The sequence below is a fragment of the Malurus melanocephalus genome, unplaced genomic scaffold (assembly GCF_030028575.1).
Source record: "Malurus melanocephalus ecotype Western Australia unplaced genomic scaffold, MMel_1.1 scaffold_231, whole genome shotgun sequence".
NCBI classification, from domain to species: Eukaryota; Metazoa; Chordata; class Aves; order Passeriformes; family Maluridae; genus Malurus; species Malurus melanocephalus.
In genome coordinates, this window is record NW_026623463.1 from 376,010 (window position 1) to 403,256 (window position 27,247).

The window sequence follows — 27,247 nt, forward strand, 5'->3', positions numbered from 1 at the left end:
ACAAGAATTCTGATTACCAAGTGTCTGGAATTGAATGCTTTACTAGCTAGAGAATCATCCAAATATTAGTTAGACAGGTTTTCTAAGCATAGAGCTTCAAAAAGTCTATGGCCACCCACACAGCCATATGCTTAGGTTACACYAGACATTCCTAACATAAACTGCCTTATTTTTTTTGTTTGATCTTTCCCTCATCATTATTGATTTCCCACCTGTACTATTACCAGGAAAGCTATGGCATCACTGTTAGCAGCCTAAAGCTCAACACAGATGTAAGCACAAAAAAATCTCACACAAGAGGGTAAGATGATGGATTGAAGCTGCTTGTGCAAAAATACTGACCTCTTAGCATAGTTGGAAGGTTCCACGACAGAGAATCTCTTTTCTGTATTAAACATGATAGAGGAAGTTTTAGTTTGCTTGCAAAGTCAACATTACAACTGGGGCAGAGGGAGGAACAAGTGGCAAGAACTGTGTCCTACCCACCAAGTGGAAGTGGGTTGACAAAATAGAATATTGTTACCCTTTCTAAAAGGAAAAAAATTTCCAGCAGTACTCTTGAAACTTTGGCTAACAGAAAGAATTACAAGCAGAAAGAGYAAGGCTGAAGAAAAAGGACAACTCCCTACCTTTCCAGCCCTACAATGTCTAATTAACATGCACTGTGTTAGTAAAAACACACTGCAAGTAGAATAATAGCATCCTCAGGTTACGTTTTATAAACCAATATAAATTTAATATTCATATAATGGCATTACCTGGCATCATACAGGCCTGAAGTCTCTGTGGACAATGGACTACATATCAACTCTGTCTTCAGGTTAAAATGTAAGGTACTCTAGAGACTACATCTTTGAATTTTTCCAGGGAGAGTCAGAAGGAAGTGATACAAGACAGACGGAAGCTTTTAAGTACATTATATGTACTTACTCAGATTAACAGTCGCGGGWTTTTTAATCCTATCAAAAACCCACATCATACTTCAATATAACAATAAAAGAGAATGGAAACAAAGCTCCCACCTCCAGTATCAATGGAGAACTACTCCCATACTGACATATTAGGGTAATTTTAGAATTCGAATGCAATAGTGTCAAATTTGAACTGGTTTAATGTTGTTACTGAAAGAACAAGTTGAACAAATTAATGCCAAGTCCTGACACATCCGATTATGCTAGAACTTGGCTATCACTGTGATAACCAATATGAAGGAATGAAAAGAGGCCTTTCTGGAAGTTATCTTATGAGATACATAATAGTTACACATGGCTTAAAATCCTCAGGGGGAAATATTACAGAAATAAGAGAATTTTATCAGTTTTGATGATGATTATGTTGATGATAAGAAAAAAATAAATTTTAAAATCCTCAAACTGTTGAGATTTTAGCACTCAGATTACAAAGAAAATGTCTGACATCATCGCCAACTGTCTGTTATTACCAACATCATTTTAATTACTCTTTGTGCAAACTCTCACGTGAAATCATGAGTGTGGTACTTAGTTCAAAGTACGATAGAAGGAAAACAAAGTCTTCATAGCTCAAAGACCATTTCCTATACTTACACTTTCAATCCTACCTTAAAAGCCAGTCAACAAGACAGCAGTAAATTTCAYCAATAAACTGTGATTCCTTTATTGTAACAACTAACCTGTTGTTTTTCTTTGGTAACTTTTTTGTAACTTTTCTTTGGTCTACATAACATTAAAAAAAAAAAATTTAGGAAAAGGATTGGTCAAAATCAAGAACTCCAGCCTGAGATATGTGTGAATACAACCCAAAAGTTACAGCCAAGTGGTGTAACATCACATACCTGTATAAGCAGAAATCACTTCTTTCTGCATGTGAAGCACCATCTGCAATCAATAAACTCTATCTTATTCTGGCATCCAGAAACATGACTAATGGCCTTTCACACAAGATACACAGATGAAGAGGGTGCCAAGATAAACCTGAAGTACTTGTGTTTACTGTCCCAAGTCTTACACAATTGTTAAGAGTTCCCAGGAACTCCTAGCCTCTCCTGAAGTCTGTGTCTTCCTTCTTCCTACACACGCCCCAGCTACAACAGCTACTCTAACATGCTGTAACAAATAGGTTTAGTATAATCCAAAACCTGTTAATATGCCCCAGATCTCCAGGTGAGATGTTAGAACAGACCCAATTAACTGTACTGACAGGACTGCTCTACACAGCATTTGGGGGAAAGGCACTGCCTTTATGCACTGTCATGCTTCCAAGCAACACCAATACTAATTAAGCACATATTTAGAGTCAGAAGGTATCCCATARTTTGCAAGACAAATGCAATAGGCAACTATGTCAACCAGAAATACCATCATGTCTATCAGCTCACAACAGCATAAATCAAAACAAAAATTCCTAAGAGGTTAAGATACCACAAGCCGGTAACTTGTTAGAGATACTACCTGTCTATCCCTAAGCACCATAACATCTCCATGAAAATTCAATAGCCACCTCTCAAGCAGGCCACCCTACAGTAACAGATCCTCTGTTGAACATTGCATTCTCCACAGAGCATTCAACAATCCCCACAGCTCACTTCCAACTTAGGATATTCTACAACTCTATGAAATTAAGAGGGGTAGTAATGAATCCTCTTGAATTCTTAGATAAATRTAAGTTATTTTTATGAAAATTCTTTTTACAGATGGCCTCAGCACCTTCTCAGAACAGAAATCTTCAGTTCATGCCCTTCAACATTTAACTCTACTTGTAAAGCATAAGGATTTAGATTTTTTTTCCCTCCAGTGGGTCCTTTGATCTTTAAAATCTTATACACTGTTATGATTGTAACTGAGAAATACTCAAGGTCCACCATACCTGAAGTTAGGAAAGCATGGAAAACTTATGTTGTAGGCCATGTTATTTCAATACCATTTAGAGGACATGATTCCCACCTTCCTCAAGCCTTAGCCCACTTTATTTCAAGTTTCACTGAGCTAGCATTCAGGTACTAAGCCATAGSAGTGGCAAAGCCACCTCTTGCTAAATAAGTCTAGAGTGGTTTCATAAAGCAAGAAAATCCCTTCCAAAAACCACATTTACTAATATTTGTTCTGAATGAGGCTTACACACAAACTGATTCAAAACCTTCACCTTTAAATAAGATAGTAACATATCTATTGTCCATTACTGCAACAGCTACCATGAGAAAGCAACTTAATTTCTGTAAACTTCACAGTTTAAGAATGAGGGCTAAAATCACTAAAAACTGCAAATGGTTTAGAAATCCACACTGCTTACGTAAGCTGTCTCTTTAACTTACAGTGTACATCAGTGACCACCRGAATCATGTTAATACTTTATTTAAAAATGAAAGAATTAACTGGCTTAATACCTCATTAGTCAGTCTGCTCAGCATTTAAACCTCACTGCCCTTACAGGGCAAGAGCATTCAGGTCAAGTCAAAAAAGTAGCACAGAGGAGTAACAGATGGCAAAAAAGCTTGGACAGCCCTATCTAATGACAAGGAGTAGCACTGCTGCAGTGCTGATCACTACTTGTGGGGACAAACTGCATCAACTACACATTAGTGCAGAATCATCAAAAACTAGGTAATTGTGCTATAATACTGCTTTGAAAACCTGGGGGAAAGTAATCTTAAAGCCCTTATTACTTAATCACTAGATGCTGGTTTTGATGGTCTTGAAAGTCAAATGGAAGAGACAGAAGTTCTGAATTCCCAAAGCTGTTTACAAAAATTATATTCCAYACCTACACGCAGACACAGCTATGTATGCATTCATATACAGACACATAATGCCCATTTCCACAGACAAAACAGATCCAATACTCCAACACATTACAGGCTGCAGGTGCTTGGAGTTGACACAAATTCCTTTCTTTAACTTACTAAGCACTTAAAAAGATAGCAGAAGTAATGTGTTTGAAGAGCTGAAGAAAACAATATCCTCTCTCACTGAATGACCTCACTTTAAAAGTAGTCATCTGCATCCTTAACCCAATCTCCTTATGACCACTGAAATTCCCCCAGCATCCTCACAGAACTAACTCATTATCTTAGCCTGTTTTTTTGCAAGCACTCCTGTCAGTTGCTTTACTTTGAGTTTAGCTTTCATTTTAGAGGTCAGTATGAGTGCCTAGTGCCATGAAGCAGTTCTTTAATAAGACATCTGTACTTAATATACCACTTCTCTTTCATACACAAGAGCACAACTTATATATAAACACTACAAATATATGCCTAGTTCCCATACCTGCAAAAACGGTTTCATTTAGCAAAAGGCTAACAAACTCACAGCTGAAGCTGTCACTAACAGCACAGTAAAAAAACCATATAAGCATTTAAGTATTTAACAAACAATGAAAAAAATCTTCCTATTGTCTTTAGACAAAGAAGATACTACTACAGACAGTCAAAAAAAAATAAGGTCAGTGTGCTAAGTAAGACAGCAGCTAGGCAACAGGGGCAGAGGGCTTATTAGAAATTGGTGGTCTTCACTAACAAAGCTTCCCCCCATTCACAGGTACAAATTATTCCTTTCTAAATCACCTCAAGCTGTGAAGAAAAAAAAAAAAACCCAATGGTATAATCACCAGTCCCTGAAGATAATTATTTTTGTGTCATGTTCAAAAGAAATGTATCACATATTACACCATAGTTTATACTACAGGTACAAAAACTCTACCCTAGGAGTATTTCTCTCTTAGCAAAATCCTTGTATGACAGACTATKTTAAAGTCAGAATTTTGTGGGAACAATCTTTAACTTTAGGTGAAAATGAGGAATTGACATCCATTTGGAATGCAGATAAAACCCTTATCTTATAAAATAAATTCGTTATGTTTGTACTGAAGCACCATCCACGGATCTCATATAACAAGCAAATTCTCCTTGGCATAGAGAGAAAAAGGAGAAAAGAATTACATATTGAATTTTACATAGACTAAGCTGAAGTTCAGATTTAGGTGGAAAAAACATTCATAGCACAGTACAGTCACTGTAATTTTAGGTTAGAAGTAAATTCCTATCTTTTGATAGAGGGTGAGGCTTTACTGATATTACTGTACTTCATAAATTACTTTGTAAATTCAGTTACGTATTATACGGAAAGCAATGAAATTTCTGGGATTATCTAACCTGCATTGATTCTCCAAATGGTGGGTGGAGTCTGTGAAGTAAACAAAACCACTTCATTATACCAGAAATTCATGAGGAAACACAGRAGCAAAGAAGGGGGGAACAAACTGGGGGCTCTGGTAGTTCTGCTGAATTTTCTTTTAGACAGTGCAGAAAAAAAWTCCTTCAGGCAACAAGAACATCTGCCTTGCAGAAAGCTAGTCACTACATGATTTATTCCAATGAAATTCACATAAAAACAAAGTTCCAAAAAGTAGTGACCCGACAATAACTGAGTATCACATGCCAATCAAACTTATAAGACTACTCTCTAAATCAAAGAATTACACCATGTGGTTCTCAAACATCTCCAATCCAATTCTGCATTCTGTGCAAAGAACTAAATAGGAAGAGCTAGTCAAGGCAYAACATCTTGCATATACTTTGGTATTTACAGAAAGGCAGAAAGGAGAATTTCTTTAGAAAGTACACAGAATCAAGAAACAAGCCAGATTTTGAAACAGCAGGCACTTAAAGAGGGACACAAAACAGATGGTAGTTCAGGGTGACAAAATGTGGMAATACAAACCATTCACTGCTTAAGTGCAATGGCAAGTGGAGATTTATCTCATCCATTCATATGTGGCACTGAAGTCTGTAGAAAAATGTTGAACTGGCAAATTTGTAAAGGATGGGCAAGGAGCACAGACAGCCTTTTGTATCATTATCACATTGTCATCAAAACTACCATTTTATGAAGTCTTTGAAGGAGGCAGAAAATTAATCTGAAACAGTAACTGGAGTTCAACTGCAAGTAGGAATTTGGGTGTTAAGGTTGCCTGGAGAGAAAAAGGCCCTGTTGCTTCAGTACTGCCATATTGGAAGCACTGATTTGACTGTTAGCAGTGGAGAAACAGTCAGGTCTTCCAAGCAGCATTAATTTTTGGAGAACCATGTGAGGACTAACATGGGGACAAAAGTTTTTATTCTCTGAACAAATGTAGCCTTACTATTCATCGTTCTCATTTGCAAAGCTGTATNAAAAAAAAAACCCCAAAACCAAACCAGTTCTGAGCTAGTTAAAAAGAAAGTATCAGAGACCTGACTAGTGTACTCATTCAAAAAGGGTAGATGGGAAAAGTTGCCAGAGCAGATGCAAGTATAGGGAAGAACAGCTAAAAAAAAACTGATTAAATTTAGMACTAATACAAGGGAACAGATACTTACAAGGTATCACCTGTACAATTATAAAGAGAAAAAAAAAAAATCAATACAAGAATCACTTCTTAGAACATCCTCAGTATAATACATACCAGAAGAAAGCACTATTGTTCCCTAAACTCTTAAGAAATTAGTTACTTTGTGTGCTTAGTAAATACCGCTTTACAAAGTTTTGAAATCAATAGGCAATGTATCAAAAATATTAATTGTATTCAAGGATGTTATAAAGGTAAAACTGAGCACATAAAAAAGCTAAAAGATTTCATGAGAATGTGCTACAACAAACATTTTAGCTTTTGATGTAGCATAGTCTCCTTTTTACCACCACTGTTCATTAGAAAAGAAACAAAGTTCTTTCTTTGCATATCCCTACTCCCAACATCATTTTTTAAACCTGTTTCTAATTTCAAGCAGTTGCAACAGTATTGCAGCTGTCAAAGATATGCAAGATCTTAAAAAGTTCCCTAASGATGGACAAGTCCAGAAGTCATTCTAACTTTCTTCTCCTTAAAAAAGATGCAGCATTAACTCAGGTTTTAGACGCCATCAGGTGATAAATACAACCAATGCCCAAAACATAATAAAGCTTCAAATCAGCACTTAYACTTTATTATACACCAGAGAACCTAACCACACAAGCTATAAATCTTTAGCTTGTCCAGACCTTTCTACTATCATTTTTCACAGGGGGGAAAAAAGGCTAAACTGTTTCAAGTGATTTTCTGTCGAGTCTACTGCCTSTTAAGGGACAGTTGCTACATTAGCTGGCTGCTTGTTAGTCCAATTCCTGGGCTGTTCCAGTATCCAACTAAGCTTCAGTTTCACTGTAATCCTGAAGACACCCAAGAACATTCCATCTGTACACAGCAGCTGTACTGATGTCAGCTGTTCTTCACTTACTCTAACATACTTCAGTCTGATTTCATCTCTCCATTGTTTACATACGCACGCAAAGACTTTGCAAATCAATTTTTCTTGCTTTCTCATCTAATAAAACATTCTACCAGAGACCACGAAATAATTTTTAAAAGTATTTCAAATTTAACTATTCTGGAAAGTTCTAAACATACAACAGCAGCAAGCATGTGGAATTTCCTCTGAAACACTCAAATAGWTAAGGATGCTTTAATGCGAATTTTAAAGTAATTCCATCAGATGAAGAAATCTCAGTTCCAGTCAGGACTAAGTTATAGTTTTGAAAAATATATATAAATCACATTTCTATCTTCAAAGATCAATTATGATCTCATTAAATCCATTTATATCCACAGAAGTTATTTATTCAAAAGCTATTTACTTCAGAATTACAGGTGATATCTCAACCTGAATTTGGCAAGGGGAGGTCAGACACTGGTAAGATTAAAATTATTGAATCGCTACCAAGAAGAAAACCACTGCAAGCCATATGCCCCTCTAACTGTGCAACCTCCTACAACTCTCCCTCAAGATAAAAAAAGTATTATTTTGTACCCATGAAAGTGACACCCATTTGTGCAAGGTACGATTTCTTCACTTACTGTTCTTTAACACCAGGCTAGAACCCACACATTTTCCTGATCTCCACTTCTTCAGTACAAGGGAAAAACAAGAAATAACCATTTCTACTAGGGAGAATGCAAAGGAAAGCCACTCATGTCAGAGCAATTGAGGAAACAAAACAATATGATACAGAATAGTTCATGAGAACAGTAAGTTTATATTCTTTACAAAAATAAGCAAGTAATCAGCGAAGTGTCACTATCATCGGCAAACTTAATATGGTCTTTAAACTGACAACCCAACCCRAACAGCAAACACAACAATTCCTGCAACCCACCAACTCACCTCATGTTGCTGCCATCAACTTACGGACCTGTCCTAGGAGYGTGCAGCCGCCAATTCTTCATTAAGTCCATGCAAAAACAAAACTGGAAGGGTTCAACCATTTGTCACCACTGTGYTCAAAAAATGCCTTTTTCCAGATTTCAATTACACCCACTTTTTCTAAACTTACCCCTAAATCACATTCATTCTTTCAAGACTCGGGGATTCCTTCATGTCTGATAAACCAAGAATCCACTTTCCTCAATTAAAAACAGGTTTGAAAGAATACTTTTGACACTGTTACCTGCTCAAATCCCATGTCCTGCAAACAGGACTGAAAGAATGAAAAACAACTTTGAGCACAGCATGGTTGATGGAACCATTCTGGCTTCCAGAAAATTACCAAAAATTGTTCATGTTTTGTTACCCACCTCTTCAGTGTAAAGCAAGAGGACAGAAACACCCCAAAACCTAGGCTCTTTAGTCTCACTTTCTTCTTTATAAAATCAAGATCATTTTCTGGCTTACAAAAACAACACTTTTTGATGTATSTCCCTTCCTGAAACTAAACTGACAAAGCATCTCTCACACAAATGGCAAGTTAAGCTCTGGCTAAAGTAGCAACATAAASAAGAATTTCCCCCAAATTTCCTGATCGTTACAGAGTATTTCCTCAAAGCATCCTGTAACAGAGAAAAAGTTGCATTATAAGCCACAGAGGGCAGACAGAAGGTGAAWAGAAGAAAGCAAAACTTTCAGATTAAACAAGATAGCTCTTCTGGGACAGGAAAAACAGTGTCAAAAGCCAGTGTTTTACTAACTGGCTATGAAACAATTAGGAGGAGCTGGTATCTGGTGAAGAYATTAAGGATTATGTGAAGTGAGTTAGGTAGCTCAAATGTTTCAGAAAATCCTTAAGAGAACAGAAAGAGGAAAAATAGGAACACAATAATCATGTTTTTCAAAATTCTGTTAGTACCAGGCATTAAAAACCTCTGAAATCAGTGTTTTTCCATGTTTCCTGGCATTCTTGAGTTTGTCAGAGGAGTCACTCAATACTCATACACTTATGGCAAGTACAATATAAACAAGAAGAAACTTGTTTCAGATATCTTTATTATTTAATAACAAAAAGGCAGGAGTTATTGCTCTAACGATGTATCAAGAACCCAGGATTCCAGCTGTAAAACTCAGTGCATGACAGAAACATGCTAACACAATGGTGACAGACAAGTATCAAAATACTGACTGTAGAATCGCAACAGGGTTTTCAGTTTGGTTTTTGCTTTTATTTTGGTGGGGTTTTTTTCCTAATTGTGATGGGGAAGAGTAAAGCCATTTTAGGAACTGAGACAATAACATAAACAGATCTCAGTGCCCATTTTCTAAGTATCTGACAGTCCTAAACACACCCACCAGAGAACAGAATCCACAAAAACTATGGCTGAGGCAAGTGCAAGCATATCTRTTAAGGCACAAAGGATATCAGACCTTAAATGAACTAGAAGTTAGAAAACCAGGTATTTTCAACTACAAGCACTGCTGGCACAAAACTCTAGTCGTCGATGTTAGAATTCATTTCTGAGACCCAGAGCTATTAACTTCTAGATTACTTCTGTTCAGACAATTCATGTCTATACCTGTAACAACTACTCAATTTTATGTTCATCACATACATATTTCCACATATTCTAACAGGATTGATTTTGATACATTGGAGTTAAGCTGATTTCTTTTTAAACTTGTAAGTTAACAAGCGTTCCTGTGGTTTCAGTTTAACACACACATCTGACTATCAGTTCTCTAAAAATATCACATTATAAATTCAGCACTTTACTCAATAACCACATAAGCAGAAAGACAAACAAGTTTGATACTCACAGCAAAGTAAGACATTAAAAAGCCATCCAATAGAATGCCAGTTTCAGAAAGTCCAGTGAAAATGGCTCACTACGTAAGTATGTACTTAAAYAGCACCATCTGAACAATTATTTTTAGAATGTACGAGGGCTGCAATGCATTCCGGCATAGTAAGAAGTCACAACTGCCATGAAGCAGTAGCCTCAGGGCTATGTTAAGACCACTGAATAAATTAAGTAAGTTGGTGAATTTAACAAAAGATCTAGGCATGAGTTAAAAAACAATGTTTTGTGGTAACTGAGTTAAGAAATAAACGGCATTCAAGTACAAGTATCTGGCTAGTTTACTTCAACTGCCAGAAGCAGAAAACAGAAAAACAAAAGTGCTCTTTGCCTACTGCCAGAGGGTCTGGTATGCCCTCCTGTCCCCTATTCTCACACTCTGCTTCAAAACAAAACTTTGCCCTTTTCTAATCTGAACATTAAAGTAAGTCCCATTCTTCAAAACCAATTTCCTATAGAGAGAACAACAAAAGTACACAGGCATGTGTGTGTTGTTCACTACTGCCAAACACAAGGTTTTCATTTGAGATGTTGCAAGACATTTAATTAGGTCTGACTACAGAATCCCTTAGGGGGAAAACAATTAAAGAGATTTCTGCTTTCTAACAAATAACTTCTCACTCTTCAAGAAAAATCTCAGTTTTTCTACTTTAATAGCTCTCTACACTTCCAACATACTTTTTAGTGACACAAAGCCACAGGAAACCTCAAAAGATGCAGTACATCCCATATTGTCCATTGTGACATTTTGGCTCAAATTTATTTTCAAGTAAACCTGAAAGGTAGAAGTCTAATTAAATACAACTTTCACAAGAACCTTTATTAGTATTATTTCTAATCATGTTAATTTAAGTAAAAAAGGCTTTACAAATACAACAATCTGAACCACAGTAGAAAGAATCCTGTTTGACAGATTATTGTGGCACCTCCTATGCAAGGGACAGCAAGATCTGACCACATTATTAGACTTAAACCCTTAATCTTGGATTTACCAACTTGATCATCAGATAGGAAGACTCTAGATTTAGATTTTATAAAAGACATCTATATGACACTGTAACAAAAGAACTGTGGGAGGCCAAACACATTTCCTAATGAACGATGCATTAGAAGTAATTTTCTGCCTAGGCCTCCATTTCTAAGGTGGTTCTGTGTGATGGAAAAAGGTCTCATTTCTTTCCCAATCCCATTTTTTGTCAGAAGGTCCTGCTTAGGGAAGGCCAAGATCCAAACCCAGTCATCTTCCAGCAACATAAGATCTTCTGCTGAAGGCTTGTGATGCAGTATAAAGGTTAGAAGGTGTCCTGAAGCAATTTGGAGGGAATGAAGAGGGAGAGAAGAGTCACAAGATGCACCAAAGTAATAATGCACGTAACATAGTTCCAAATGACTTCAACTCAGCACGAAAGAGGAACTGGTGAAATCTCCTTAGAATTTCATTGCCAGTTTTCAAGTGATTTCTTTTGCAAAAAATCAGAAAGGTCTGAGTCTGGGCTACTGATGCTTGCAAGGAAGAGGCTGTTGCTCTGCACAGCATGATGTGAGAAAGGCAGAATTTACCTGAGCTGGTTCTCTGGACCTGAGGGGTTGCTGATTGTGTGGGTTAGCAGCATACCCCCTTTATCACAGTATTCCAGTCTATTTCCCTCATATGGACAAAGGAACAGGACTTTACAAACCCAGTAGCCACAAGCTCTCTAAAGGAAGAAATGTATTTAAATGTTTAGAATTGGGAAACTTTTTCAGTGCTGGGAATCATGTCAGATTTCAAAATCATTTGATGATCTCTACCTCACTGCACATTCAAACCTAGCACTAGTGTAAAGAGACAAGGAGGAAATGAAAACTGTATGGCTATGAACCATATACAATCACCGCCCTTGCCTCCAGCCAGCAGTTTCTGCTCTTGACTTAGCTTCCTGTCTAGAGAAGGGTCACACCAAGAATGTCTYTAGAGTGCTTCACAGAACTGAAGTATAAATATGACCCATGGACAGCAAGCTTACACAGAGGCATTCTTCCCAAGTGCCCAGGACATTTTTCTCCTCTCTCTCTCCCCAGCCCATTTTCTTTACAATGTTCACACTCTTTCCCTCTCTTAGCCTACAGAAGTGGAGGTCAACATCAACCCAAAAAAATGCACAGAGAAACAGCATAAAGTCCATCCTTCACACCTGAGTGGATGGCAGTTCAAAGGGGCCCTACCTACCTGCAACCCTGTTGTTTGCTTCAAGAACTGTTTGCCCAAGGAAAAAGAGACGAGCAAATCCTGGAAGCAGATCCTTCCCCAAAGGAAGTTTCTTTCTGAGTCTGCAACCTGGAGCTTTTCCTTTAGACTCAGTCCTCTGAGTGGATTCTTTCTTCAAACTCTCACACTGGTTCTTTACTTTTGTGGGCAGCTGGAAAAAGAATGAAGCCGTAGGCTGAGGCAGGGACTCCATACTTCCAGGATAGGGAGGCAGAAAGACTGGAGGGGAAGGAAAAGTGCTAGTYGGTAACTTCTTGAATAATGATCTGTATTCCCTCATTTTCTGCCACACAGAGACATACACATAGTCACTGCAATAGGAGAGGATGACAAAAGATGAGTAGTAGACATGCAATTTTTTCATGCTCTGATGCCAAAAAAACCAAACCCCAAAGTGTTGAACTATGAACTTTCAAGACTATTAAGACATCTACCAATAGATGAGATCAATCATAAGATGTTTTGTCCAGAAAGTTCTCTCAGTTTGTTACAAGTAGATGTAGGTGGGGAGAGGGGGAAATTTATGCGCTCTTGGAAAAAAAAAAAAAAAATCTCTATTCTGTTCACTTTTTCTCCAGTGAATTAAAAATGGCACCTATTGCAATGCAGTGAAAGTCTCCCCATAATCTCTTTTAAAAACAAATGGTCATACTTACCTGAATGTTTCCCTCACTAATGACTTCCTAACACCACTCCCAAATCCTCTGTAAAAGTCTCAGTCCAATCTCAAGTCTTCTACTCTATTGGCCAAAATCAGATTGATTGAAAACTAACAGCAGTTTAATGCTGTTGCGACAGCCTTTGATTTAACCTAGGTATATTATGACTGCTGTTAAAAGACTACTCAAATTCCTGCATAATGTTTCAGGATTTCTAATATATTTCTCTCTTTATTTCTGAAGACCCAAATGCCCTAGGAGGTAATTGCCATTACAAGACTAACAAAAATATAATGCACAAGAAATCTGAAATTTTCTTCTTTACAAATCCTGAAAGCTGGTTGAGACTCCTGTAAAGTTTTATCAGTAGTATGGAGCCAACATGCAAAAAAACAGGACCAAAGTCATTGGACTTCTTACAGCTACAGGAATAACTACTCCCATATGCATTTACTGGTTATTATGTGCTGCAGTACCTTCTGCACAACAGCAGTGTCTGGCATTTGCATGTGGGGCAGCCACTGAGCTGAGGCACATGAGGCATCATCATTTTACCTGCAGGGCTCTTCTTTGCTCCTAAGGCATCAGGTAGAGCATGATCCAACAGTTAGCCAAGAAGGCACATTGCTCATTGTGTTTGACACCATTTCGCTTAATTCATTTTGGGGCAATTGGTGGTGTTTCTTCATCCTTTCCTCTAGAGCACAACCTAAACAAAATAGCTTCATATGGTTAGATACCTCACATGTTCTTCAATTACAAGCTTTCCCCTGCTCAAAAAAAGCTGCTTTCTTTGTGCTCAAAATAACACAAGAAAATGGGGGGATAAAAAAGGCTTTTCCATTAAAACCACCGCAATTTTGCAGTTAGAGTAGCACACAAAAAAACATTTTGTTTTTTAAACAAGTGACATATAAAGCCATCAAGGACAAACCCTGATATCCTAAAGTAATTAAAACAGAAAAATCAGCAAGTTCCTTCCAGAGAAACTGCTTGGGCATGCAGAAGGATACTCTGCTTCTGGGTCCCTGAATATGGTTACAGTATTTCAAGCTARGGTAAGAGGCTGTAGTCTAAATAGAGAGTGGTTCACAAAAATGATTGTTTTTTTTTATTTCATGACCTTTCATCAACTTGAGACCAAGATGTGCTCCTATACTGTTCAACTGGACAAAGCATTGACTCTTTCATTATTTCAGACCAACCTGCACAGATTAAGAGAGTGAGGTTCAGCCTTTTCATCCCATATGCATGTTCTTGTGAAAGGAGGCCTTCCTGCTTGAAAAGAATAACTGATGAACACGCAAAAAAATGTACTTGGCCAAAAGATGTCTCCAGGCTGATGTTTGTACTCTTCTCTTCCAGTGAAGGAGACAAAAGAAAAATGAAAGAAGATAAAATACAAAAAAACAGAACATATCCAATGCAACTTTCTACTGCTCTGTATTTGCTGACTAAGAAAAATATTATAAAAGAACAGTAGCAGTGAAAGCATTATTTCTTCTTAAAGATTTTCTTGTAAATAGAATGTTCTTTGGGTAATTTCAAAAATTCCTGAGATTTAATGCATTGCAAGTTGCTCTAATGCTAGTTACCTATAATTCACAGCTACAATGCCATCCATATACAGCACTACCAGCTTAATTTCAGGTGAAGCCTACAAACACTACTGACTTCTGAAGTTAATAGTCTTTTACAGCAACAGAAGGTATCAAGATATTCAAAACAACACAAAGTATCAGAGAAGATCAGCCCAGAGGAAGCAGCATGACCCAGCTAACTGAAGGTTCCTTTCAAACAGGAATCTGTCTAGGGCATCTGTGAGAAATCATCTTTTACATGAAAGACCCTATTCACAGGAAAAAGAMTATGGATCACCTTCAATACACTAAACAATATGAGATCATCTATTGCAGCTTTAGGAGTGTAGAAAAGAGAAGTACTTGGTCTTAATTGATTCATGTCTCTTCTTCAGCAGAAGACACAAAGATCCAAAGTGAAATTTAAGGGGAAAATAAAAAGCATTATGAGGATTTTGTCCATTGGTGTTCTCCTCACAGAAAGAGCTAACCAGTTTCTGGAAGATCAATCTGAAGTAAGCTGTTAGGAATTACTTGTTTTTAATTTCTTTTTCTTACATCAAGATCATGCTCTCTCTCCTTTTACATCTAAGGAAGAATCCTTTAATTTTTATCCTTTCATACATAACTCTTGCCTTGAGCAGACTTGTCTTGACCTGTAAGGAATAAATGAGGTTGGTAATTTTTGTGTTCTGTCTATCAGAAACACTAGCTTGATTGATTCCTACACATAGATATGTACTTCAGGCTGATACAACTAAACCTTTCTGCATTTTGAAATGAGAAATGTTAATACTCCTTTGCTCTTACTAAGATTCAAAAGAATGAAAAGGAGATCTAGAAAAGACTGTCCAAAGTACCTGAAGCCCTCTTACAGGAATTTTGGGTAAAGTTCTTTTGTTGCCTCACATCAATCAACGGAAGTGATCTGTACTACCTAGATGAGATGTTATTCAGCTTAAGAAACTGAATATCCAACAGCTCTTCTCAGTAACTGTACTGTAGTTCATTCTTTTACCTGATGGGCAGGCTCTGATGGGGTCCTTTAGGCTGAAGCAGAAAAATTACAGCCATGATGACACAAGAAACACACATCTGTGATCTACAGATACAGATGAAGTCAGGAAGTGCACTGATAGCTCTGTGGGTATACGGAAGATGATAAGAATCCTATAACCAGTATCCTCACCTTCTCTGGGCAGAGAGAAATCTCTGCAATGTCTTTCCATAGTGCCCTGACTGTTGATAAACACACTGGGAGGAAAACTCCCCTTTAGGCCTTTCTTCCTTCTCTATAGGGCATGTTTCACAGACAATTCATGAGACAGTGAGGAGTGATCTCCATTCTTCTGCGCTAGTGAGCAGAAGCTCAATAGCCAAGAAATGAAAAGTTTAAACAGTTGTGTGTAAATTCTACAGGAAACCATCTGAAAATAAGCAAAACTTTGAATCACTGTATTTGGTAAATGGTATAGAATATGAGCAACAACACTTTCTATATTTCTAATACTGCAGCTCCAATAACTGCAGTACCCAAGTGACAGAACATGGAAACAGCATGAATTGCAATACCTGATTCAAGTCACCAGCAGTCAGGTCAAGTACTTCTCAACACTCAAATTGAAATTTTAAAGCATTATGCAATTATTTCAGACGTAAGGTGCAACTACCCATACCCAGCAGCTGCAGCTCCTATTCCGGGTTTTGCTGCCATTAACTACCCCTCTAGAAGTGCGTGTAAGCAGCAAACCCACCATAGGATCTGCGCACCAGCATCCAATCAAACTGTTATTCAAAATAAACATTACAAGAACAGTGAATTTTAGCAAAACACCTTTTTCCTGGAAACGAGCATCAACATGGCAAATGTATTAAAGTAGCAACAGGAGTGATAATAGGCTGTTCAAATTCCAAACTACTAACACTATGAAAAAACRCTAGTTTTTCAAAACTTCCTGGCTTAGGACTTTTTCTGGGGGAACAGGAGGAAGAGRCTTGATTGGAGAGAAAGGTATGCTTAATAGTCACTGAGCATTATAACAGCTACACCAGAGAGYGTTATTTAGTCCCAAGATGGAGAGAAAAGGCAGCAAAAACATTGGTCAGAGTTATTTTTAAGACTATCATGCAACCTGTCATTAAAAGTTAAATATGCCAATAAACAAAACAGTAGGAATCATGACTTTTTAAATTTCAGAAGGTGTTTTAAAGCATTTGGCCTCTCTCCAGAAATGTTTTGTGCCCAACTTCTTTAAAGGCCTGCTAAAACCCAGAGGGCCATAGAATTGTCTAGACTATCAGACAAGGCATCAGACAATAACTATTTAAGATTGGCGTAGGTACCAATCCCCAAAAGACCCTCCATAAACTCCTAGTTTAGAAGAGGCAAAAAGCCCTGGCTTTTCTGAACTCAGCATGACACAGAATTCCAAAACTATATACAGCTATCACAACACCATACATTTGAGAAACAGCCAATATTTCTTGGCACATATACAACAACAGGAAAACACTAGAGGTATAAAATTGAATGAYTGGTTGATTATAGAAAATACTACCTTGTAAAAATAATTCCCATTAACAGATGTTTCAATTTTATACAATTAAAGAAATTAGCATTTGATAAACAATGTTATAATTTTTTTTTTCCTTTTTAAAACTGTTTACATTGCAAGAGTATTTTTAAATGTCTTCATTAACATGCTTTTTATTTCTTGTCAGCTTTTATGCCAAGTACAGTTGAGAGCAAACCTTTTTTGGCCTAACTAAACCACATTTTAATCAGATTAACAAACTTTACTGGCACTAACATACACTTCTGTCATAAAAACAAACCTTCTTTCAGTCTTAGGGAAATTCTATGCTTCTGGGCAGAGTGCATGAGCCAGTATTTAAAAAAAAAAAAAAAAAACAAAACAAAAACAAACCAACAAAAAAACATTTCTTTTTAAGATATAATGGTTATTTGCTTGCATTTTTCTGCTTTAGAAAGCCAACTGCAGAAATAAAGGTTACAGTATTTCTGTATACCTTGAACTTACTTGAAAAAATTATGTAAAACCTGTAGTTTCTTAATGTTAACAGTGGCTTTTGTACTTTGTACAAAGTGGCTTTGTAGCTCAATACATGGCTTGCATAATATAATTTGATTCAATTAGGCTACAGAAATTTCTCACACGTGTTTTTTTAAAAGCACCTTTTAAAGCTTCTATTACTGAGTTTTCAAACTTCACGTAATTCCTACATATCTCTGGTCAGTCTTCTAGACTGTCCATGTATAGAACCTGGAAGCTGAAATACCACACAAGGAATGTTAAGAGGAGTGATTTCACTGTGGCTGTCTCAACAGCCACACCAGATTGCATGTTTTGATTTTGTGAGGGTTTGGTGTTTTTTGGTTGGTTTTTTTGTTCATAGGTAGGGTAAGGTCATATCTGAATTTCCAGATGAGAACCGCTCAAGGCTTTTCTTGGTAGGTTTTAACACTTTATGACTTACCGCTGGTGTCTGGGATCTCTGGAGAACTCAAACACAGCAGAGAAATGCCCCTTTCATGCAGTATTTAATCCAATATAAATATTTAACAGGTTATTGTTAGTAAGGGGCAAAATGGATGCACTGAAAAATAAATGCTATACAAATTACGTGGAGGTTTTTTAAGCCATCTGTTTCACGAAGTTTTGTTTTGGAAAGTGCTTAAAACTTGTATTTAATATTTGAGCACTTATGTTACTCTCCATATCAAATCCTGATTTCTACAAAGGGTTTCCTCATTCCAGTTAACAAATTTAGAATTCGTCAGAGCAACAGGCTTGATCCCTTTTTTATTTTCAAAAGCAGTAAGAACTCTACAGCCAAAACTGGACTGAGTTTTCTAGTAACTGTTACTACTCAGAGACAAAGTGATGTCAAATACTATTGTAATATGTGTTAGTTCTTCAGCATTAATAAATCTGTGATGCAACAGAGGCTTATTTTTGTCTAATGAGCAGTTGACAGTGGAGACAAACTGATTTAGGCATGACTTGCAAATCACGTGCAAGCACACCATGATACCTCTGTAATACAGTCTGACTCTCACGTTCAACATACAAGTTTAAGAAGTCTCATATGCAGTCAGTGATGTTTTAGATCAGAATCACACTTTTTATTTTTACCTAGTATGTGTTAACAGGACATGAAAAAAATATTCTAAATTATCTTGTACTGCTACCACCATACAAAATATGCTGTTACTAACTAGCTAATTAAATGCTTTTTGAAGATTTGCTGACTTAACTTTCCTTATTGGACTAGTGCCTCAATTCACCCACATTTCAGTATCAGATTGAAGCTGTCATTTTTCCCAAAACAACTTGGAATAAGAATATCACAAGTTTTATTGTAAAAATGTTTCAGTCAGCTGASGTAAAGGTCATTTGAAATGTATCATTTTGTTCTGCTTATGCAAAACTGTTTGCACTGAGTTGTCTTATCTTCTCTCCATGCAAGCACCTTCACACCTACCTGCTTTGATCAGCCAGAACTCCAAGCTTTTGCACTAGACACARTTAACTTTGGCAGTGCCTCTTCACAGGCATACCAGTGTGCTGTGTTTATCATTCTGTATCTGTTGAAATATCAGCACTTGGTTTAGGTTGTGTGCAAGAAAAAAACAGTACCGAGTCATACATAAAAGAACACATACAAAACCACAAAGATCTACTTTTAAGCTAGGCATACCATTTTTACAAAAATTATTCAGAACAGGGAAAAAGACAGACATCAAGCAACTGTACGAAAATAACAACTTACCCCACTGACCGATCTGGGCTGAAGCATGTTTAACCATACACTGAATCTCACGGGACCCTGTTTCCTTCATTTGAGTCAAGATTTCATTGACAAAAAGCCCCACACTCCAGGAGAGATAAAAAAGAGCTTCCCATGCACTCAGGCAAAAGGGCAAGATGCCATCACAGAATCATTACTGTTGGAAAAGACTTATGAACCCTCTTGAAAAAAACACCACCTTTCGAATCATTACTGAAAATTTATGTGATTCATGATTAGTATCTACAACATGCATAGTTTATTTTGAAGCAAGTCTGACAACATACAAGAGATATTCTTGACATGACTCTTTTAGTATGAAATTAGTTGCTGGATCTCTGATTTCTATACCAAATAAATATGAAGCTCAATGTTCCATCAGAATAACTGTTATATTTAATAAAATGCTTCTGCCTAATCCCAAGATTAGGCAAATCCTAAGAACAGCTCTCCTACAGAAGTCCAACATGTCTCCTTTCCTTCCATTTTCTTTTTAAGGCAAGATGTTAAGATAAATTTGCAGCAGGACTGAAAAGCAATCTGCATTTAATGTTATCAGGTTTTAGCTGTATATGATAAGCAAAGCATCGTATTTTCTACTCAATAGCTTTTCAGCCACCTAAAAGAAACCTCACAAGCATTCCAGGCTGCTTTTGCTTCTACATATTCTTAAATTAAGTCAAACTCCATCTTCTAGTTCACCAAAATGTACCAACAGAAAAGCTTAGCACATGTAACCAAGCTTGACACAACCAACATAAAGAAAACTGCAGAGATCCCTGAAAAAGTGAAAGTCCTTAACTGCTGGCATGTGCTCAAAATCCCTTCTCTAGAGGATTTAGTTTAAGCACTATATTTTGTAAAATGCAACTGAGAATGAGTCTGCATTTCTTAAGTGTAGTTACTCTTCCAAACTGCTATTTCCCCAAGTTAAAAATTATTCTTAATTCACATTTAGTATCAGTTTAGTATCTGCATAACTGAAATCCCCATAAGCATTTTGCAAACTAGACCAGTTTAATGTTGCGTAACTGCTTTTTTCCTCCTCCTTTTCTTGATGGCTAAGCATTATATTACTACTTCACACATTTTACATGTGAACTTCGAGAAATTTATATTCTTTCATTTCTTAACTGTTTTTATTGCAGGCTTCAGTCCAACCGGAACACAACAGCCAACTTCATACTTCAAGGTGCAATTTACTGTAATAGTCTAGCTGGCTCATCTTTGGATGTCCTTTTTCCAAGTCTGAGAATTTCTATTTCTTTCATTCTAYTCTATTTTATAAAATAAAGCATGTGTGTGTGTGTGTATATATATATGTATGTATGTATGTATGTATATGTAGGCATTCTGCCTGATAGAAGAATCATATATGCTAGTCAAAAACATGCATTCCAACAGTACTTGCATAGGCAACTGCACAACTTTGTTGAATGTCACAATGTCACACTACAATACAGCATTAAACCTTTCCCCCCAGATGAACTGAATGCAGATTTCAAAATATGACATATTCAACCTGTGCTAAAAGTCTGCTTTTCCAGAAATATATCATGATACCATGAGTCAATATTTTGATTATTTTCTCTCTTGTCTATGTGAATGTTCTGTCTTGTTCTGTCTATGTTCTGTCTTGTAAAATACATAGACAGAAAAAAGGGATGCCACAGAAAAACCAAAAAGTGCTAAAATACCATACCACTCACTACTACAATCAAGTAATAATTTGCTTTCATACTGACTATACAGTTCACTACAATAATGTGCAATAAAACATATTCTGCATTATAGAAAGTTACTTGGAAGATGCTTCCCATGCTCAAAGCCAGGGCAGAGAGCACTATAGCAGGGGAGGACATGGAGAAGGGTATAATTCCACAACGCCAGTGGAACAACTTATCACCTGTTAGGAGCATGGGGCAGACTGTTCTCAAAGAGCCAATAATTTCACCATGATAACAYTGGCCTTTAAGGAAATGAACCATTAACTGGACAGCACATTAACTGGACAGCACAGATTTTTGAACTCCACTAAATCCAGAATTCTTTAACTGCAGCAGGACAATAATGAATACAAACTTTAAAAATGTATGTAAATATATGACAGGCATTGGAACTAGATTATCTTTAAGATCCTTTGCAACACGAACCATTCTACAGTTCTATCAATCTAACTGCAAGTTAGCAACAGTGGTAAAAGACGTTATTGACAAAACTTAAGTATTTTAAAGTGAAAGAAATAAAATGTAAACCTTAACATTCTTCTTACATATTACCAATCCATTTTATTTTCCCACCCCATTCCCCAGCATTCATTAACACATCTTCCTTTCCTCTCCATCATCATTTACATCAGAGCAAATGGTTATTCTGATCAGTGTCCTAAATAATAATACAAAAAAATTATGCCTGTGCAGCAGCTTGCAATCAGAAAAGCCAATATCATCTGACTACTCTGTCTGCCAATTATTGTAAGGCAGATTCAAACCACCACTACATATTCACTTGCAGCATGACTATATAGTGTATCGGAACTTAGTCTGATGTAAAAACACGCTACTATGGACAAGGGCATTGGTAATTCACCTCTACACAGCAGAGGCAAAGTACAAATTCAATAATGGGAGGAACAGGAGTTACTATGAGGAAGCCAAATTCAAACATRTTTAACATGTTTCAGAATTGGAGCTAGTATTAAACACAGAAACTTACAAGTTACAGGGAAAGAGGGCTCATAGCTAGTGTAATAATTAACTCATCTCCATGTTTAATYCGAATCATTAATCTTGTTCAGAAAATGACAAAGTTAATAGAAACTTATTTCGTTTACACACAGTTTGTAACTCCACAGACTTGCAAATTTCTATTATTATATTTAAATGGTTTGCAATGATAAACCTCTCATACTCAACAAGGTTACTGCCCACTACACATAGTTCAATCACAGTTCTGACTGGCTCTTCAAAAACAAAACAACTAAAATAACGTAAGAAAACAAGTATTTCTGCTGCAAATTCCTCACAAAACCGCTTTTGAAGCCACTGTTCATTTTAAATCCAGTGTTTCAACTCAAAGAACAGAAGAATGGAACAATGCGGTAGATTTCTGCCTCCACAAGTACAAGGCAAAGAACAGCAAGAAGCACCCCCAACATTACTCATTCTGATGGACAACCACTGACTATCACAGCAGTATACCCCAAGTGGAGAGAGCAGCAGCCCAGCCAGGGATTCTTTACAGTCAGCAAGCCTAAATACACAAAGCAAAAGGGACACTACAGYGGGGAACACAGGAAAGAGATGGGAGAAGAACTGAATTACTGGGGGCAAAAGGAAAAGCAGCATAGCAATAGAAAAAGGGCAACTGMAGTGCCACAGTAAACGAGACTTTTGATAGAAACCCCTGAAAGTCCTACACACACACACTGTCTCTTTTTATTTTTTTAAACTCCAATGCTCATGGAGCTTTTTGTTTCTCAAATATTAAACAAAAATACTCAGAGGGCAAACATACTTGAAAGTAAAATTCCTACATCCTACACCAACCCTGTAGCAGAACCACTGACTGAATCGAACACCTCTGAATGCTCGTGAAGCATTAATTTCATTCATTTTATGAAGTCACTGGCAAGAATGAGTTACTGTTGTGGGTTTAACACTTAGGCTTCAGTGTTAGCACACTATTGCATCAGCCATACTATTTTAAAGCACAATTCAGCTTCTTTCATGATCTGATGCAAGTCTATATGGCTTTTATTTTGTTTTTAAACACTGTTCCAATGCAATTTGCTCAATGCCATCTTATTTGCCACATATTTAAGAACCATTCTAATATCACACAACAACCTCCACTGGTGAGAATATTTATTAATAGCAGTGACTGCTATGCTCAACAAGAGACCTAATATTAAAATCTATCCTGCTAAGTCAAAACATTTTTTGTTATTACTTCCACATACTACTTTAGGCTGAATGACAGTTTAAAAATATTTGTCATCACTGTGAAAAAAAAATTTAAAAGCATCACAGGTACCTTGAAASCAAAACTTTTTTAACAGAGGCACACAATAAAACAAACAAAAAAGGCACAAAACTTCACAGACGGCATTTTGATAAATCAGATTAAATAAAAGCTTAAACAATCATAGCAGGGGGATTCTCAGAAAGGCAGCTTTCAATCTTTAAAACTTCCAACCAGTACATGTTTATTTGTGCTGTATTTCAAAGAGCCTCATCACTGGAATTTATAGCTCATAATTTTCATGTATGTTATCTTAGAATTTCTACATGCACTTTTTGTGGAAGACCAATGAACACATTAGCACTTACCAGAGCTGGCAATCAAATACTTAGAAGAAATTAGGTCCTGTCAAGAGTATTTTGCAACAGATATAATTTTTCTTTCCCACACTTATTTTAATTGCTTCTATTGGGAGAAAGCATAAGGTTCCTGGTTTATATGTACCAAACGTTTTAGAAATCTCTTCCTCAACCAGCCAAAGAACAGTCAAATATTTTGAATGTCTTCAGCTGCAAATGGTTTTGAGCGCCCRGTTTGAAGAATCGTTTTCCCATTTTCATTAGCATTCTTCCTTGGAGACCACCAATACAATTGCATTTTAGAACAACAGGAAGTGAGACTAGGCTGCGCTAGARTAAGTATCATCCAAGAGACAGCCTGCAATTAAGAACCAACTCTAACTCAAACAATTTCATTAGAAAAACAAACCTGTAAAAAAAAAAAAAAGGAAGGCAGCAGTTAAGTCAAAAGTACAGTAGAACTATACAAGACCTTATTTTTGTTTCACCCAACACAAAGAAAAAGTTCAAAATATTTCTAAAGAAGCAAAACACACTTATGAAACATTTATGATAGTAGTGCCATACTCCCTCAAAAACAGCTCAACATTAAAAAAGCTCACCTAAAGGCTAGTTGAAAAGAAGAATTGAAGAATTCTCAGTTTAAGATTGTAACAGAAACTCAATAGAATCCTTTAGTCAGTTTTGTTGAGCCTACTCCAGTTCCTATGCTGTGTATCTAAGGAAGTGCCTTCCTACAATTTTCTTTTAGTTTAAAACATTGGAAAACATTTTAGAGTCTGATTTGTCAGGTAATTTAACTCTTAACGCTAGAATCATGGGTTTCCACCTCAGTTTTTCCTCAAGTTATCTACCAAAGCCATTTGGCAATTCAGCAAACAGGAAAAAGAATAGTTCAAATGAATCTGAATAATGACTGAAAAGAATATTCCATTTCCTTGGCTCCAACACACTCACTCTGGTGTACTTACTGGCCAAAGTAAACCCACACAAAAACCTAACAATTTCTGAATTACTGCTCCAATGACAGTCTAAGCATGTTATTTTCACTCCACCGTGCATTTATGCTACATTCTCTACCAGATCTGAAGATGCAAAATGAGAAGGATGATGAACAGGAACTTTCCAATGCTAGACTATCCATAAACAGCAAGTCTGAAGTACCTCATTAGGCCTAGCGAACCCCTGAGTTAGAGATACATGCAGCAAGTACAATGGATGTCTCTCCCCTTGTGTGACAATCCCACCCATTCAGCTGCTGCTTCCTCTGGAAGGAGTATTGGACCTGCCCAAATTGTCAGCTGTCCAGAAGCTTGAAGGCTGCTGCCCAAAGCAACAGGTTAACAGTGTACCATGGAAAGTGGAACAGCTGACTCACAATAGCAGATTCTACACCATATTCGGCCAAACTTTACAATTCTTTACTTCAAATTTCTGTTCATTTCTACAAACACCAGTGAAAAGGAATTCAAACACAGGGAAAAAAAACAAAATTCTGGTTCCTTAGGTATCTCCCCAAAAATATGCCTAACAAAATTTAAAATCCCTCAGCCCCAAAGGTTTGAACCATAGCAGCTATGCCAATAGCACTGGAGATTCCAAGACTGTAGGTAATGCCTAAGACAACTCTAAGGCATCATTGGAGCCAGAAAAGAGAACATGATACGGCTATAACCCAAGAACGGGTGAAAAAGGTAATCACTAGTTATCAGACTGCAGACGGAACAATACATTTTTTCACAGTGTTTCTATAAACTTTAAAGAAAGCTAGATGTTCTCTCTCAAACTATAGTGTAGTAAATTACAGTCATTAAAAATAAATATTTGCCATCATAACACACAGTTTTATATACTATGTTTTATGATGGTGAATAATAATTTTTATGATTTGTGTTATATGAAAAATTCTATTGCTTCCTAAAACTTGCTACTTTTAAGTGAAACTTACAATCATATAATGTATTAAAATAAACTATATGTGGACAATAAACAGTGCCACGACCATGGGCTTAAGAGAGATGAAACACTACAGTGAATTCACCACACTGCCTTTCCTTCCACCTTCCCGAAACAACCCACCTGAAGTCGTATAGTAAAACAAACCAACAGGTCAGGGAGAAAGGCAAAAGTACAGACAGCCAACAGGGAAAGGTTAAGGGACCTTAGGAAGGAAGCAGTCCRTTTGAAACAAGGCAGACACTGGAATTTACAGCTGTATCTACATCAAGTTTCATGAAAAATGTTCCTAGGGGAAAAAAAAAAGTCAAAATAAAATGCAGGTGTGTGTCAAGAATAAGTTAAAGTTTTCCTAGAGAATAAATAATTAACTGCAAACTTAAGAGAATTAATAAAACTCCAGCTCGCAGCCCATACATCAACCTAAGATACTTAAGTTTTTTGTTTCARTTCTGCAATGGAGGAAGAACATTATCTGTTTTAGTGAAGCACCACCTTCAGTTCCTGTTTTACAATCCTTGGTCCCAATTTCTACATTCCTTTCTTTAAAAAAAAAAAAAAAACAACCCACAGAATCACCAAAGAAGTACCTTATCTCCTTACTTTGTGAGTAATGCAGTTTAAAAGAAAAATGTATGGAAGTGTAATGAATTTCTCACAGAATCACCACTAGCTGGAACTGGAAGGGATTTCTGGAGACCACCTAGTTCAAACCCGACTGCTCACAGCAGGGTCAGCTGCAGAAAGCAGTAAGAAGCTACAAAAGAATACGATGTAAGATGTTCCAGTGTGCCGTCTTCTGGGATGCAGAAACAAACAGGCCTAGCAACCAACAGACTACCTTCTTCTCTTCCTGCCCATTTTTTGAAGTCAGTAACAATGGTACTTCCTCGAAAGAAACAGAAGCTCCATTTTAGGGACCTGTGTACTACTTTTTGGAAGAACAGGCTTTTTCTTTACAGGAGCTATCAAACATTCAGTGGTACACGGTGTGMCACCAGCCCATTTGACAACTATACTTAACATATCATTCTGACACCTGATTATCAAATCGGTAAACTTTCATGTTTACACATGTGCCACAATTTGGTATTTCCCAATTTAGGGGAAGCCCTTCTCTATTTGTCAACAATCTCCCTTCTCTATTTGTCAACAATCTCCTCCAGGCCATATACCATATACCATGCCTGGCACTGGACAGGCACTGCCAGGCACTGCCTCTAATTGATTTGCTACTAAAAACTTGTACACAGCAGATTTAGGGTATCACATAAAAAGCTTGCCAACCTAAAGTCATAATTTCAAGAGTGTAAAACATTTAATTAAATTCTGTTCAATTTTTCTCCAACTGATTCAGTCCAATAACTGTATTTTTTATTTATAACTACTTGTTTTGAAACTAAAGAGCAAAAGAGACAGCTACAGGAAATGTGTGAATTTTCTTCTATCTATCTCCAAGACCTAGGAAACACCAAAAGACATGAAAAAACGAAGTGTGAACAGACACAAAAGCTTCAAAGAGCAAGTTCCAAAAAGTACAAAGACAACAAGTAATGTTCAGGGACACTATTTTGATTGACTTCAAGAGATTTTCATCAGCATGCTTTGGGACACATGTGT

General features: G+C 36.8%; 1 protein-coding gene across 5 annotated transcripts in view; it reads right to left on the reverse strand.

Moving 5' to 3' along the window:
* The window catches only part of TSC22D1 (TSC22 domain family member 1), a 91,964-nt gene that overhangs the window by 40,349 nt on the left and 24,368 nt on the right, over positions 1-27,247 (reverse strand). Inside the window, exons 2-3 of one of the 5 annotated variants that reach the window (XR_008965894.1) lie at positions 12,260-12,449; positions 9,214-11,354 (exon numbers count right to left, since the gene is read on the reverse strand). The exons of the other annotated variants lie outside the window; for them this stretch is intronic. The gene's annotated coding sequence lies outside the window, so the exon portion shown is untranslated. Of the gene's footprint in view, positions 1-9,213; positions 11,355-12,259; positions 12,450-27,247 lie in introns of those variants that run through there. 5 annotated transcript variants of the gene reach the window in all.